The 14,583-nt window shown below is 60.7% G+C and overlaps 1 long non-coding RNA gene across 2 annotated transcripts; it reads right to left on the bottom strand.

Moving 5' to 3' along the window:
- Positions 1-9,739: 9,739 nt before the first annotated feature.
- LOC128058175 (uncharacterized) lies at positions 9,740-12,018 on the bottom strand. Of its 2 annotated transcripts, XR_008200411.1 has the most exons (4): positions 11,911-12,018; positions 11,302-11,517; positions 10,589-10,773; positions 9,740-10,029 (listed from the first exon to the last, which is right to left on the bottom strand). It is a non-coding gene; the product is annotated as an uncharacterized LOC128058175 (long non-coding RNA). The 2 variants fall into 2 exon arrangements; XR_008200412.1 differs by having other exon boundaries at positions 9,740-10,773.
- Positions 12,019-14,583: the final 2,565 nt, after the last annotated feature.

Raw genomic sequence — 14,583 nt, 5'->3', positions numbered from 1 at the left:
GCATTTCTCGGGGAACCGTGACTCTCAGCAGGGGAGTCCCCGACCCTCAGGACTCAGAGTGTCACCCCTGCCTGCCAGGCCTGTTCCAGATCCGTGAGGACTGGGATTCAATAATTTATCAGATCACATAATAAATTCAAGGAGTATCTCCAAGGTTTTGAGAACCCGAATTCGACTTCCTCTGGAGTTTTACGAGCCGGCAAAGCCATCCATCAGGGCTGAGCGGGTTCCATTTGTTAAGTGGATGGCTCCCATCAGGGCCCTGCTTCTCACCATCAACTCACCTGCTACAGGGAAACTGCTCTGTCAAGAAAGAAAAAACCAGGGAGCTTCCCTGGTGGTCCAATGGTTAAGAGTCGTCATGCCATCGCAGGGGATACGGGTTCAATCCCTGGTCTGGGAAGATCCCGGATGCTGCAGAGCACCTGAGCCCGTGTGCCACAACTATAGGGCCCATGCACCCTAGAGGCCCTGCTCTGCAACAACAGGCCACCGGAGTGAGAAACCCTCACACTTCAACGAAGAGTAGCCCCCACTCACCGCAACTAGAGAAAGCCTTTGTGCAGCAATGAAGACCCAGCACAGCCAAAAATAAGTAAAGAAACAAAGAAAGAAAGCAAAAGCCTCTTGCCCCCCAACCAGGGACCCTGAGCGTGGCCGTCCCCACCCCAGCCCATGGGCTTCTCTCACTACGGAGGCTTAGGAACATTTCCAGGACAGAGCTGGTGGGTCTGGCGTCTGACACTTAGGGTGAAGAAGGAGAGAGAATTCCACGAGAGAACGTCCCCGCCAATGCAGCCACGTGAGCGCACACACAGGCGGTGCACACAGTACGTCCTCTGGGGGTTTGGTCGGTGGGAGCCCTGACCCTGGCAGTGTAGGTGGGTCACCTCACCTCTTCTCTAGGCCGGGCTGTGGCCCTTGCCTGCCCAGGAACGTCTGCCTCCCCCTAAGGCTGGCCCAGGGCTAGTGCGAGACCAGCCTGCAGGGCCAGAAGGGGCTGTGTTAATGAGGAGCTGGGCCTTGGGCCGGGGTTGGAGCGGGGCAGATAGGGTAGGCCTGTCACTGACACGGGACCAGCTGTCAGCCAGGCTGAGAAGCTCGCTGTTACTTGGGTGCCCAGCATGACACAGATCTGAGTGGCTCATGAGCACTGGGGCTGGGCTGGAACCCCTTTTTACCAGCAAGATGGGTCAAGATGGGCCGTAACAACCTGGGCAAGCAGGCGGGAGCAGGGCCCAACACCTTTGCGGAGGACACGCCTCCAGTACAGCACATCCCGGGCACACTGTGACATTTATAAATGTTACACGCAGGGAAAGAAAAAAAAAGTCCCAAATTAAGCAAAAACCCAGAGAGCGCCTACCCACGTGGACCCTGAGAAGCCACTGGGTAGCAACTGTGTCACCCCATCAGCAGTGGGATTGGCATGGCGGCCCACGTGCGGGCAGCTGCTCAGCCCCTAGAGTTAGGCTTTGCTGGTCTCTTTATTAAGCACTTTCATAACAGTCGTAGAATGAACATTTAGGGGGCAGTGACAAGGGGCCCGGCTAATTGTGGCTGAGATCTTGGGTCAACACTCCCAGATACCTATTGTCTCAGGGTTCTGGGGATGGGCAGCTAGTGGCAGGAGGTAACCCCTCCCTCAGAAGCCTTAGTGAGCCGATCTGGTGTGAATGGGGCGCTAGGGGCTCTGTGGATGTTCTCAGGACCCCTGGGGAGGCCCTGCCTATATGCGCTGAGCAATGACATCCCCGGACCTCTCCAGGGCAGCGCCAGAGCCCTGCGGTCTACCTGGGGAGGAGAAGTTCTCTGAGCCCTGGAGAAGGGAGAGGCAGGGGACAGGTGCGCCCCAGCCATCACCCTGTGTTTGTCCAGAGTGGCAGAAAGGGACAGTGGGGAGGGAGTGTCCAGGCACCTAATGCGGACTGGAGCCTGTGCACAGGTAGTGACACTCACCCACCTGACGGACATTCTGTCCCCTTGTCCAACATTATCAAGGGGAAACGATTTGGGGGCTAAAAGGGTTTGCAAGTCAGTGGTCTAAATGCCTGTTTCTATCAATTCCCACACCTGGTAGGTCTGAAGCCGGCTCCTCTGTCATGTGGAGGATGGAAACTCTGCTTGGCTCAGAAGCAGGAGGGAGGTGTCAACTGCAGTGAGAAGGGCTTCCTTGGCAGAGAGCTGGACCAGGGCATTCCTGCCCGACCCACTCTGTGTGTCCACAGCAGTTCAGGCCCCTCGGAGGGAAGAGGCAGTGGTGGAGGACAGGGATTGGAAACTGAGTTGGCTCTGCTTACAAGCACAGGATAGATGATGGGCATGGTCATCTGGGATCCTTCCCCTCCTCCCCAGAGCCCTCCTGTGCACAGCCCACCCCCAATTTCCTGGGTCCCTTGGCCACCTGGAACTTTCTGAGCTCTCCTGCCTGCCCTCCCACAACCCTCAGCAGTGGCTGAAGTGACTGGGACAGCTGTGAGATGACCATGATGAGGCAGGAGCCCCCAGAAAGGGCAGGTGGCCCGTGGAAGGAGGGTGGCCAGCTGCCGGTTCCTCTGTGGGTGCTGGGACCCGCCTGCAGAGCCATGATCCCTTTTGTTTCACAGCTTGTTCTGACAGCTGCATCTGAGAAAGAGCCCCAGGAAAGCTTTCTGCTGTGATGAGCACCCAGATTTAAGGCAGGACTCCAAATGCAGCCAGAAATGGTCCCTGGACCTCCCCACCCCTGCCCCATCTTTATGATCAGGGGTTTCTTTGTCCCTGGAAATAGGAGTCTGTCCCTTGTCCCAGAAAAACACCTTCCCAAGGGCCACTGGATGCAGTGTGTGAAGGGACCCGACAGCCACCTTCCACGGCTTCCTGCCCCCCATTCTCTGCAAGACTAGCTAGGGATGGAAGCAGGAGGTCAGCTCTGCCCTCAGGGGCGATGCTGAGGGCAGCTGGGTGGTGGGGACCCCTCTGTGGGTACATCTGGGAAGAAGGAGTGGGTTACAGGGTCAGGACCTGGGTGTGGGACCCACAGCCAGCCAGCCTGGCCCATCTTCCATGGTGTCTACTTACTGATAGCCCATTTTCTTCTAGGATGGGTCTGTGTGAGTCCTCCCCAGGGGGAGGCTTCTGTGGGTGGAGAAGCCCTTGTCACCTCTGGAACACACACTGAGATGGGGGAACAGAGAGGAGAGGGAGGTGGAGTAAGAAGCCAGTCTCTGCCCTCAGGACTGGGGTGACCCCAGAGGGCTCGGAGCTCGGCCTGGACCCCCAACACCCCTCCCTTCCAATGCCGCTTGCCCTTAGGGCCCTGCTTTACCTCTCCCCGGAGCTCTGATCTAGTGCAGGCTCATGGTGGGGCAGGCCCTGCTGACCCAAAGCTGCACTGACCTTTGAGGACCTGCGATGGTGCCGTGGCCAGGTCCCCGAAGCACCCTGCGTCTCCATGACGGTGAGGCTGTCACCATTCCTGGGGGGAGGATGTCTCTGGAAACAAACTGCTCTCTGCTGACGTCACGGCAGTAAAATATCACTTTCTTTACAAGCTGTCGGGGCAGTTTTCCCACTGCCGTTATAGTAATGTGCGCACATTTGCTTTGCTGTGCGTGTGTGCTCATGTGCGTGCATGTGTGTGTGGGCGCATAGTCCTGTGCATATGTGGACATTTGAGGGTCTGGTGACTGAGGTCTGGCACCAGGTGACCTCATGGCCCTCCCCCCCCACCATAGGCATTTCACACCAGGTTCTGCTTCACGGGCCTCCCTTCCATTCACCCTCTCCTCTAAGCTCTCCATGCAGATGCCATGAGCCTCTGTGTGCCAGGGTGGTGAGGTGTGGGTGAGCAAAGGCTGGGCTCTGGGACCCACGGTGCACGCCGGCCCTGGCCTCAGAAAGGCTCTGAGAAGTCCTGCAGGCAGACATGCGCTGAGCGCAGACATCCAGCTGTGTTAGGGGCCACTCTGTGCCTCCGGGTCTCTTGTCCTGCCACCCAGGCAGGGGGACAGCTACGTCCACATGTTCTGGGGATGGGATGTGGGCCCCTTTGGGGAGGGGCTTTATTCTGTCTACCCCACAGGGACTATTCCAGCAGCAGACAGGACTGGGCAACACAACATCCCAAAGTCTGCTACTGCAGCCGTCCTAGGCCTGAAGGGCAGCAGCTGCGCCCTTCCTCCCCTCCCCACTCCTGCCCCTCAGCCCCTTCCCCTCCTACCCTCCCCTTCCCTCCTCCCCTCCCCATTCCTGCCTGCTGCCCAAGTGGAGGCAGGTGCTGGGGTGTTGAGAGAGGTGAAGCTGGGGATACCCTCTCCATCATTCAGATCCCCAGGAGAGCAGGAACGTGGTCGTCACAGCCTGGGGGTTTGCCTGTGTCCAAGTGGTGGGGTCAGTGGGGAGAGGAGGTGTGGCTGGACCCTGAGCTCCACTTATCTTTTTGTTGTTTTTTAATTGGGGTGAAATCCACATAACATAAAAGAGCTATTTTATAGTGAACAATTCCCTGGCAGTCAGCACAGTCACCACCACCTCTCTCTGGTTCCAGAACGTTCCGCTCCCTGGGAAGAGGGCTGGGTTCCCATCAGGTGGTTGCTCTCCTGTGCCCTGGCCCCGGCAGCCTCCGTCTGCTCCATCTCTGTGGCCCCTCCTGCCCAGGTGGCTCGTGTCATTCAGTCAGCACCGCATCTCCCAGGTGTGTGCGCGGTGTGGCCCTTGTGGGTTTGTCCATCCATGGGCAGCTGGTTCTGTGTCCCCTTCGGCTGCTGTGAGTGCTCCAGTGCGAGTGTCTGCTTAGGTCCCTGTCATCGGGGTGGGGGCACGCTCCGAGGAGCAGGATTGCTGGCATGATGGTTTGATTTTTGAGGAGCTCCCTGACCATCCTCCACAGCAGCCACACCATGTTACATCTCATCAGCAACACTGGAGGTTCAAATTTCGCCATATCCTCACTGACAACAGCAACACTTGTTATTTTCCGGTTTGGGGCTCCTGTCGTTTCCAGCCATGCTGGTGGTGTGAGGCAGTGTCCCGCTGCAGTCATTGTTCTGGTGACCGGTGATGCTGACCATCTTCCACAGGAGGGCATCGACGGCTCAGGGGCTCTGATGGGTAAGCTGGGCTCATCTTAGCAGAGAAGCTATTGCAGAGAATGTGTTTGCTGTTGTCTGAAAGTACAGTGAAATTTTAAAATAAAATCTAGGTTTTATTTTGTTCTGTTTAAAGATTCAGGGAAGAACGAGTGAGCAGGAGCAGGGTCTCATCAGAGGGAACACAGCTGATGGAGGATTGATGCTTGGAATGGCTCTGGACACCTCCTGGGGAGGGGGGTTCCCAGACACGGGTGAGGCTGTGTCTTCAAGGGCACTGGCTCGACCTTGTCCTTCGCCACTCCAAATAAGACCCCAGCCTCACCTCCACCCCAAAGCTGAATGCACACTGACCTGTGTCCAGCCGTCTGCCCCACTCCCCCCCCACACGCTGCCTACTTGTCGAGGTGCCAATTGATCCCTGAATGGGTCATTCATTCATCCATCCATCTGTTCCGCTGGTGAGGGAGACCATGATGCTGTCTGTGGGATCTCCCTGGCTGGGCCTCGGCCAGGGGCTCTGTCCACACCAGCCTCACCGCTGCCCAGGAGTGGCCATGGCCCCACTTCACAGACCAGGAAGCTGAGACTCGGAGGTCAGAGTGGTCTCTCTTTGCCCCATCCTGCCCAGGCACCCGAGGGTCTTTCAGTGAGGCTGGAATCAGGCTCCAGCAGCTCTGGTGGGGTCTCCTGTGTTCAGCACCTCCTCTCTTTCCAGGCTGGCAGATGGAGGGACACAAACAAGGGCTGCCTGCCCAGCCCTCTGGCCCTGAGGCCCCTCACCCCACACCCCTAGCCCCAGCTCCGCCCCACACCCCTACTCCAGCCCCATGCCCCCAGGGACAGAGCTTCAGGAAACACTCTCAGGCAGCAGCCACTGCTCCCGGGGGCCGCTCAGGCTCCATTACTGTCCTGTACTTCCAGGAAATCACTGCTCTTCAGCAGCTGCTACCCAACGCTCCCCTCCTCGCCCAGCTCCAGGGCTGAGGGGCAAGGGACCCAGAAACTGCCCCTGCCTCTATTTATCTGGATTCCAGGAGCTCCTCACCAGGAGATGCACCCCACCCCCGCCGCAGACCAATCCCAGGGACTCCTCTGAGATGTACAACAGGCTTTGAGGAGGGAGTCCCCCAACCCCTCACGGCCACTCAGGTGCCTCCTGCATCACGGCCACTCAGGTGCCTCCTGCATCACCGGGTGTGGGAGGAGGCAGTGGGAGGTTGGGGAGGAAGAGGGGTGGGGGAGGGGAAGGAGTGGGATTCCAAGCCGATAGTTAGAGGCCCCTCCCACCAGGTGGAGGCCCCGCCTACCCTTTCCTCTCCTCCCACCTTCCAGGGAGAAGCATCCTACTCCCCAGGGACTGCTCATCTCCTCTCAGTCAGCAGGTCTTGTGGACAAACTCAAGGTCTGGCCACAACTTGAGTGCCTCTTCCTGCTGGACCTCAGCCTCTGTGGGGAGCATCTATCCTGGTGGCCTGGGTCTCCTGGCAGCTCAACCCCAACCCCTGCAGCACTCCCATGTGAGCACCAGCCTCTGCCCAGCCCGGCCATGGGTCCCTTCACCCTCACCACTGTCCTCTGCCCTTCTGATGCCCTCGGTGTGGGTGCTCCCACCTAGACAGTTCTCACATCCACGGGCTCCTGTCCATCGCCCACAGAGGCCTCCCCTGACCTCTGATTTACGAGCCCATCCATTCCCCAAACTGCTTCCTCTGTGCATCCTAGAACCCCCACTTCCTGCTCCATCTTCTCTCCTACCTGCCGCTCAGCGCAGCAGCTGCTGCTCACAGGCGGCTGCTGAAACTAAAGTTAATTAAATGACATCAAATCTAAGACTCAGCTCTGCAGCCACACCAGCCCCGCTACAAGATCTCGGCAGCCACACATGGCCCCGTGGGTGAGCACAGCACGTCCGGCCTTGGCAGAATTTCCATTGAACATGCACGGCCAGCCCAGGTGGCCGCAGTGGGTGAGCCGCACATCCTTGTTGGGGAATGAATGAGGGTGGGAGATGGGCCTCTGGCCACTGTTTATCCATCCTCACATAGAAAATGCCGTCATGGCATCTACTGCCTTCCTGAGGACCACTAGGAGGGAGGCCTTCCATGTGTCTCCCATGTTCGGCGCCTGAGGCAGGCTGGGTCTGTCTTTACTGCCCCAGCAAGGGGCCTGTGGAAGGCACAGGGCGGGAGAGCAACCAGACTGCAGGACACTGCCCAGCTCTGCCCCCTGCTGTGTGTCCTCGGGCAAGTCAGCTCCCCCTCTGAGCCCTGTCCCTGCCCAGCAGAGTGAGGGCAACAGGGTGTCTGCTTCTCTAGGGTGCTTTGAAGATTAGGAGACAATCCCCAGAGAAGCCTCTGGAATAGCCGTGGATGCTGGGATGTGGTTAAGTGAACAGAGCGCTCTACTGTCTGGGGGTCCCTGGGACTGGCCACCCACACTTAGCCCTTCTGCTGGGAGGAGAGCCCATGCTCTGTCCCGGTAGGGCCAGCTGCCGCGAGGAGATGATTAGGGTTGGTTAGGTGATTAGCAGTGCCTGCTCCACACCCTCTCCCCTGCCCTCTCTGCTTGAAGCATCACTCACAGGGCCGCCTTGGGGATAGGCCTGCCTCACCCCCCAGTCAAGCCCAGTCTGGAGTCCCTGGCTGCCTGATGCTCCTGCTCAACCTCTGTAATCCCCCACCCCCACCCCTGCTCCGAGCTAACAGAGGGCCCTTGGCTGGGCACTTCTAGGAGTGTGGTGCCCCTGCCCTGCCCCTGCTTCTCCCTAGCCCTGCTCTTGCTACAGGTCCCTCTGCAGCACTGTTGGGGTATGCAGCCACGCCTTCCCTGCCCCGGCCGCTCCATGGGAGACAGGCTGGATCCCCAGGTGATCCACAAAGAACATCCTCACCACACCCCAGGCCCAAGACTGGACCCTGCGCTCCGAGTCCTGGCCTGGGGTATTGTGGGGGATGGGCACAGGGGAGCCTACTTTGAGGGGCACAGACACCCCCATGCCCCTGGCTGGACCAGGCCTGCCAGGTGCAGAGGACATGGCTTTTCACAGGCAGGGTGCTGCCCATGCCCCTGCTGCCCATGCCCTGGTCAGGACTCCAGGGACAGTGATGCTGACTGCCCCTCCCCCTCCTGTGTGAATCCTGCACCTGACCTTTGGGGAAGTGGGTCCACCCCATTAATGCCATCTGCTCTCCTGGTCCTGGGGGATGCCAGGATGCAAGGATACCTGCCTGGCCCACACATGGCAGGGGACCATCAGCCTCTGTGTCCGGCCCTGAGAGGATGGTGCCTGCAGGCTGTGCCCGGCACACAGCCAGCTCACTGTGCCCAGGGTGGGGGTGCCGGCACGTAACGGTGTGTGGACGGACCCGGGGTGCCCCGCCACATGCACCCTTGGCTGCGGCCTGGGATGCAGCATGGAAGCACATCGCCTGCTCGCTGTCCAAGGTGACCTGTCGTTTCATGGGGTTGGCCTACAAGCCTCTGGAAACCCGGCGGCTCCCTTACCACCTGATGTGGGTCCCAACTCTGGGTAACAGGGCCAAGTGGAGGGGGCACAGGTGGGCACAGCCCCCTGGAGCCCAGGATGGGAGGAGGTGGCAGGCCTGCTGCCGCCTGTGCCCTGGGGCCGCCAGGGTCTCCCCAGGGCACCCCTTGGGGCAGGCTGTGTGGTTGCCCACTGCCGCCAGGCGCCTCTGCACTGGGCTGGGCTAAAAATAGCAGGAGGGATGGCAGGGCAGGGACCCGGTGGGAGGCCGGTGGGGAGGGGCCGGTAGGGGCGGTGGCCGGCAGCCTGGGCCCGGGACCGGCAGTCAATGGCGCTGGCGCTCCCACCCTGTTCCCGGTGGCCGGCCAGCCACGGCCCAGCTGACAGGCTATTTTTTCCCCTGCTTGACTAAATATGGTCAGAGAGCACAGCCCGAGGGGCCACTTGGCCGGGGCGCGTGTTTGGGATGCTTGGCTGGGTATATAAGGACTGAAAAGGTGAGGCCGGCTCCTGATCCGAGGGGGGGGCCCACGCCCGCTCTGGCCCCTCGGGTCAGCCCTCCCCTCCACTCCCCTCCCCTCCCCTCCCCCTGCCTGTGTGGGTCTCTCGTGTGGCCGGCTTTGCCTGCGTGAGCCTGCACACCCGCCAGACTGTCCCCTTTTGTTCACCTGACCTCTACCTTGCGCTGACCCCGGCTGGGGTGCAGAAGCGTCCTGCAGACACAGCCCAGGCAGGGAGGCTCAAGGTGTGCGGGCTGAGAGGTCGCTCCCTAACTCCGCAGAGCCTGCCACCCTGCGCCTCCCTTCTCTCTCTCTCTCTCTCTCTCTCTCTCTCTCTCTCAAGATCTCCCTCCCTGCTAAGTCTTCGCTGCTGCAGGAGGGCTGGGGGAAGGGCCAGGGTGCGGAGAGGGGGTGCCTGGTGTCTTCTTTCTCTCCGTTCCCCCCACCCCCGCCCCCCAAGTGCGGACGAGTCGGGAGCCGGGCCTCCCCCACCCCTGCGCTCGCGATTGGCTCGGGGAGAAGGATGGGCTGCCGCGGCTGCAGCACCATCTCTCTGGGAGCCGCACGGGGCGCACCGTACCCGGGAGCCGCGACCCTGCGCCCACGGCCGCCGTCGCCAGCCCGGCCGGAGGGGCTCCGCGGTGAGTCCCACTCAGCCCGCCCGGCCCCCCGCAAACTTGCCGGCGGCCACGGCGGGGGTGTGCCCGCGGCGAGGGGGAGCCATGGTGCCGGCGCCGCGTGGCTCCAGCCGGGGGTGCTTCGGAGTTTTCTCTTGGCTCGTGGCATCGTCCGCATTTGGAAAACTGCAGAGCCAGCAGACAGCAGGGCCGGGAGGGCGCGTCCAACCGCGATGCGAGAACTTTGACATGCGGGCGTTTTGCAAGGAAGCGGTGCCTGCAGTCACTGCCGGGGTGCACGAGGGTCGAGGTGCTGCGGTGGGGGCCGCGGGGTCTGGGGGGAAGGCGTGACTGACCTGCAACAAAGCGTGGCTCAGGTGGGAATGTGGCGAAACTTCCCTCAGAACTTGCGGCCATGGAGATGCTGGGGGCAGGGGTCCTGGAGCCAGCCCTGTGGTGAGGCTGCCCCAGGAGGGAGGCTCTGGACTTTGGTGGCTCTCACAGCCAGGGTCAGGGTAGGGAGGGTCCCTGTGCTGGGCGTGTACAGCAGGGGCACACGTGGGCAGAGATGGGGCTGGAGGGGAGCAGTCGGTGGTCTCTGGGAGAGAGAGAGAGACCTCCACCTGCCTGGGGGCTGGGAGCATTCACAGCTGAAGGGCTGGACTTGGCACTGGGCTGGGCCAGCACACTGCCTTCCGTGGTCCCCTTGGAGGTGGCTGGTGGTCCTTTTCTGTTGAGACGGGTAACTTCTTGAAAAGTGGCTGTGGTTCCTTTTTGAGTGGATAGAAGCTCGCCAGGGGTCTGGCTGGACCTAGGGTGACTCTCCTGCCCCTTGGGACCCCCAGCTTTCCCCTGACCTCCAGACACCATCCATATGAATGCCTGGGAATGGGGGTCGGAGAGGCAATACTAGACCTGAGCCTTGGCCACACCTCCCAGTCTCTCAGGCCTCGTTTGTCAGAGGGTAGCTTAGAAACTTGGACTTCAGACTCCAGGTATCATTTGAGCTTCTCTCAAGGGCGCCCTCCACCCTCAGGGGGCTTGAGGAGAAGTGGGAGCTGGAGCAGCAGTCTCGGTTGTCCTTTTCTATCCTTGGTTCCCTGAGGATGACAAATGGCAGCAGCACACAGAAGTGGGACATTGTTCCTCCGTGTCTTTCTGCCGGGTAGCTCTCTGCTTTTAGTGGGGTGCCCCTTGGAGCCCTGATCACACCCCCACCCCCATGAACTCCAGCTCTGCTGTGCCCAGTGCTGCTGCCAAGCTCAGGGACTTGAGAAATCACCCAGATTCTTCTGCACGATGCAGGCTTTGCAGACATGGCCCTGCCCCGGGTGGCAGCAGTGCTGGAACCCTCTCCGCACCCATCCACACAGGGATGGCCAGGCTGCCCCATGGGGAAGGGTGGGCAGGGTAACCCTGGACCTTGCCTTGCTAATGAAAGGAGAATTAGAAGTCCACTCAGGTCCAGGGCCTTGTCCTCAGGTTGGGGTCAGTTCCTGGCCACACAGGACCTGGGCCCATTGGGCAGACTGTGTATCTGCACCTGGCCTGTCTCCCCACCCCAAGTGAGTGTCCAGCAGTCAGTGACACCCTCCTTCCAAGTTCTACTTTTCACCCATGGGCCTTACCTGGCCACAGCGGGGCTTCTGTCCCATGCTGCTCCTCTGTCCTCCCAGTGCCAGCTTGGGCTGGGGTGGCTCCCCTTCCTGCATGGGGACTGGCCCCAAGGTCCCATTACTCTGCTTCAGACTCTCGTGGTTTTCTGACTCCTGGCTTTGTGGTGGCCATGGAAAGTGGTGGGGAGGAGGGGCCTCTGCTCTCCATCACAGAGAAATTTTGAAATGCTGTGGAAAACAATATCGATACAATTAAGTATTCCAGAGTGCTTAGTTGGCCGCTTGCTAAGTTTACTTAAACCCTGTTTAACGGGTTCATTAGAAGCGGTGAGCACTGGGGAAATTCATTAACAGGAAGGCGGCCCCTGCGTTTGACTGTAAATTGGTATTGATCAGGCCTGGCGGAGGCTGGGCGCAGGCCATAAAGAGCCAGGTGAGGGCCGGCCACCCTGGGCGCCTGTGGGAGCCACCCGCCGCCGGCACAAGCAGCGCTTTAGGTGGTGATGCACCAGGTTTGGGGGAAGGGGAGAGGACAGGTGAAGAAGAGAGCGAGGGATGAGGAAGGGTGTCGGCGGAGGTGGCGGTCAGTGCAGGGAGGCCAAGCCGGCACCAGTCCCTCACTGGGCTGGGCGTCTGCTCTGTGGCCAGACCGAGGCGCCGAGGGAGCTGGCCACGGCCCGGGCCCCTTCCTAGCAGCTTCCAGCCACCCTCTGGGGATGCGAGGTCCACCTGCAACTGTCTTTCTCATGCACGTCTTCAGAGACGGGGCCTGAGCCCTGCCCTCGGGCACTGGCTCTTGGGAGGCTGAATCACCAGGGACCCACCCACGAAGCCGCCCAGCTGCTGCCCAGGTAAGGCCTGCCTGCTTCTCGGTCATCTGTGCCTGTGGCCAGGCGTGCTGGCTCTCTGCTGGCTCTGACTACCCTGCTTCCTGGCCGCCCGTGGCGGCGTCCTCCCAAGTGCTGTCCCTTCATGCTGTCCCCCCGGCATGCGCACTTGGCCAGGATGGCGGTGCTTTGGTGGAGGGGAGGTGCCGGCAGGAGGAGGGAATGGCTTATCCTTCCTGGGCCATGGGTGGGAGGTGGCATCCTGGGTCCTTTCTTGTGTCACTGATGCAAAACTAAACAGATGTGTGGTGATCGAGGGAGTCCTGAGACTTTAGAGATATGTTGTCTACGTCTGTCCTTCCTGTGTGTGTGGGTGTGTGTGTGTGTGTGTGTGAGAGAGAGAGAGAGAGAGAGAAGGGGAGAAAGGGGAGGGCCGGGTCGGGGGGCCGCGGGGATGCAGGGCGGGGTGTGCTGACTCCAGGGTCCGGGGCAGCTTCTCGGGGGGGCCCTTCCCGCACCCACAGCCATGCCCGCTGGACTACCTGCTTGGGAAACATACTTCTTTATGTGCCCATATGGACCTGCTAAGCTATGGAATGTAAAGAAGTATGTATTTCAGGTCGGGAACTCTCTCGCTGGAGGAAGGGGGCAGCGCGCCCACGGGGCCGCCCAGGGGACAGACAGACAGACGGGCGGCTGTGGCCGGCCGGGCCTCCGTGGCAGGCTGCCTGGGCGTCGGTGGCCGGCCTGTCCCCGGCTAGTATTGTTCTGTCACTTTGCCTGTGTCAGCAGGTGGAAGCGTTCACCAGACATTAAATATTCAACGTGCTGACTGCGGCAGAGGGGAGGCGGCTTGTGGCAGGCATGGGGTCCACCAGGGGGCATGTAGGGGCTGGGGGGTGTGGGGGCACCGGTGGCTTTGGGGCGTCACTTGTTGCCACCCTGGAAGGTGCCTTTGCCAGCAGAAGGGGCTGTTTGTGAGATACAGGCAGGAAACTGCTCAGAGGAGAGGCAGAGTAACCAGGAAGGATGGGCCAGCTGCCTAGGAGGGAAGGGGTTGGTTGGCCACATGCGAGGGGCTTTTTGAGGGAGAGACACTAGGTCTTTGCTGTCAGGCCATCTGCGAGACGACGGTGAGAGCACCATGGGGCTCAGCCTCCCCAGCTCCAGGCCACACTCCCTCCTCTGAGACACCCTTGCCCAGCATTTCTGGGGCACCCGTGATGCACATGACGGGAGACCAGGGCCTGAGTCAGGCAACTGGAGCCCCTGGTTCCACTCTGCCCCCCAGACCCCACGCTGCTCTCTGGTTTTCAGTAACTCTGGCTGAAAGCGCTTTGCTGTGTGAAGGACGGTGGGGTCACACTGGCCAGTGTGGTGCGGGCCAGGACCCAACCCACCTGTCCTGCACCAGCCAGGTCCCAGGTAGGACAGGGGCTGGGGTGATGTCCTCTGGGCCCCATGGCTGGACTGTGAGCACCCAGGCACTGGGGGCATGCTGTGTCCAGTTCTGAAGGCTGTCTCTGCAGCGCAGAAACTTCTCTGGTGAGGCAAAGGGCAGCAGGCTCTGGGGGCAGGTGGTGGGGCCGGGGCTGCTATGGGAGGACGGGTGTCCCTGTCATTTTCTGGCTCTTGGAGTGGTGGCATCTGCAGCCTGCCCAGGGCACGTCCTCCACGGCCTCGGGGCTATTTTTCCAAAGCGTGCGTCACCTCTGTCTTTCCTGCCCTCCCTGGCACTGCTGCCCAGGCCCATGGCAGGTGCCCCGGCCCCTCCTGCACCCTGACCTTTGGCAGGGTTTTGGCCCTTGGGTTGGGGGTTGGGCAGGGAGGAGGAGTGAGCTGGCCTCCTTCTCCAGCTGCTGTAAAGGTCTGGGGGCAGCCAGGTTCTGTGAGCCGCTCAGGCTCCTCAAGGAGCTGGATACAAGGAGGCATGGGCAGTTCCAAGCTCACCTGTGGCCACCAGCTCCCGGGGAGCTGACTACATTTGAGGGTTCAGGGTCCCTTCCCAGTTTTCAAGTCTCCTCACTTCTGACTCTGCTGGCACCCACTGTGGGAGGTGGAACTGTCCTTGGGCACTGTCTTCCTTCTGAGGCCAGAAGGAAGATGACCTTGCCAGAAGGGGTCAGCGCCTGGAATCCTGGGAAGGTCATCTCTGCCTGCGGCTTCCAGCTCCGGCCGCAGGGAGGGAAGCAGCCGGGTGCGGCCCCCGAGGCCGGCCGCAGACACACGCTCTCTTCCCCTCCATGCGTCCCGCTGCGCATTAAGCCCTTTATTGCAGGATGTGGTGTTTAAATAAAAGCATTAGTGTTTTGGAATTAGGTTTGACTGAGCAGTAAAACTAGAGAGTTTGCAGGCAGAGAGAGCCTTGGCGTTCTCAGCTGTAAATTGTGGCGGGTCTCTTACCTGCAGAATTAGAAAGGGGCACCAGAGGGCCCTCCCCGTGAGAACCCCTTGCCCAGTCCTGGTG

The sequence above is a fragment of the Budorcas taxicolor genome, chromosome 13 (assembly GCF_023091745.1).
Source record: "Budorcas taxicolor isolate Tak-1 chromosome 13, Takin1.1, whole genome shotgun sequence".
In the NCBI taxonomy this organism is placed as follows: domain Eukaryota; kingdom Metazoa; phylum Chordata; class Mammalia; order Artiodactyla; family Bovidae; genus Budorcas; species Budorcas taxicolor.
The sequence above is the reverse complement of the archived record's forward strand: the minus strand, read 5'-3'. Positions and strand labels throughout refer to the sequence as shown.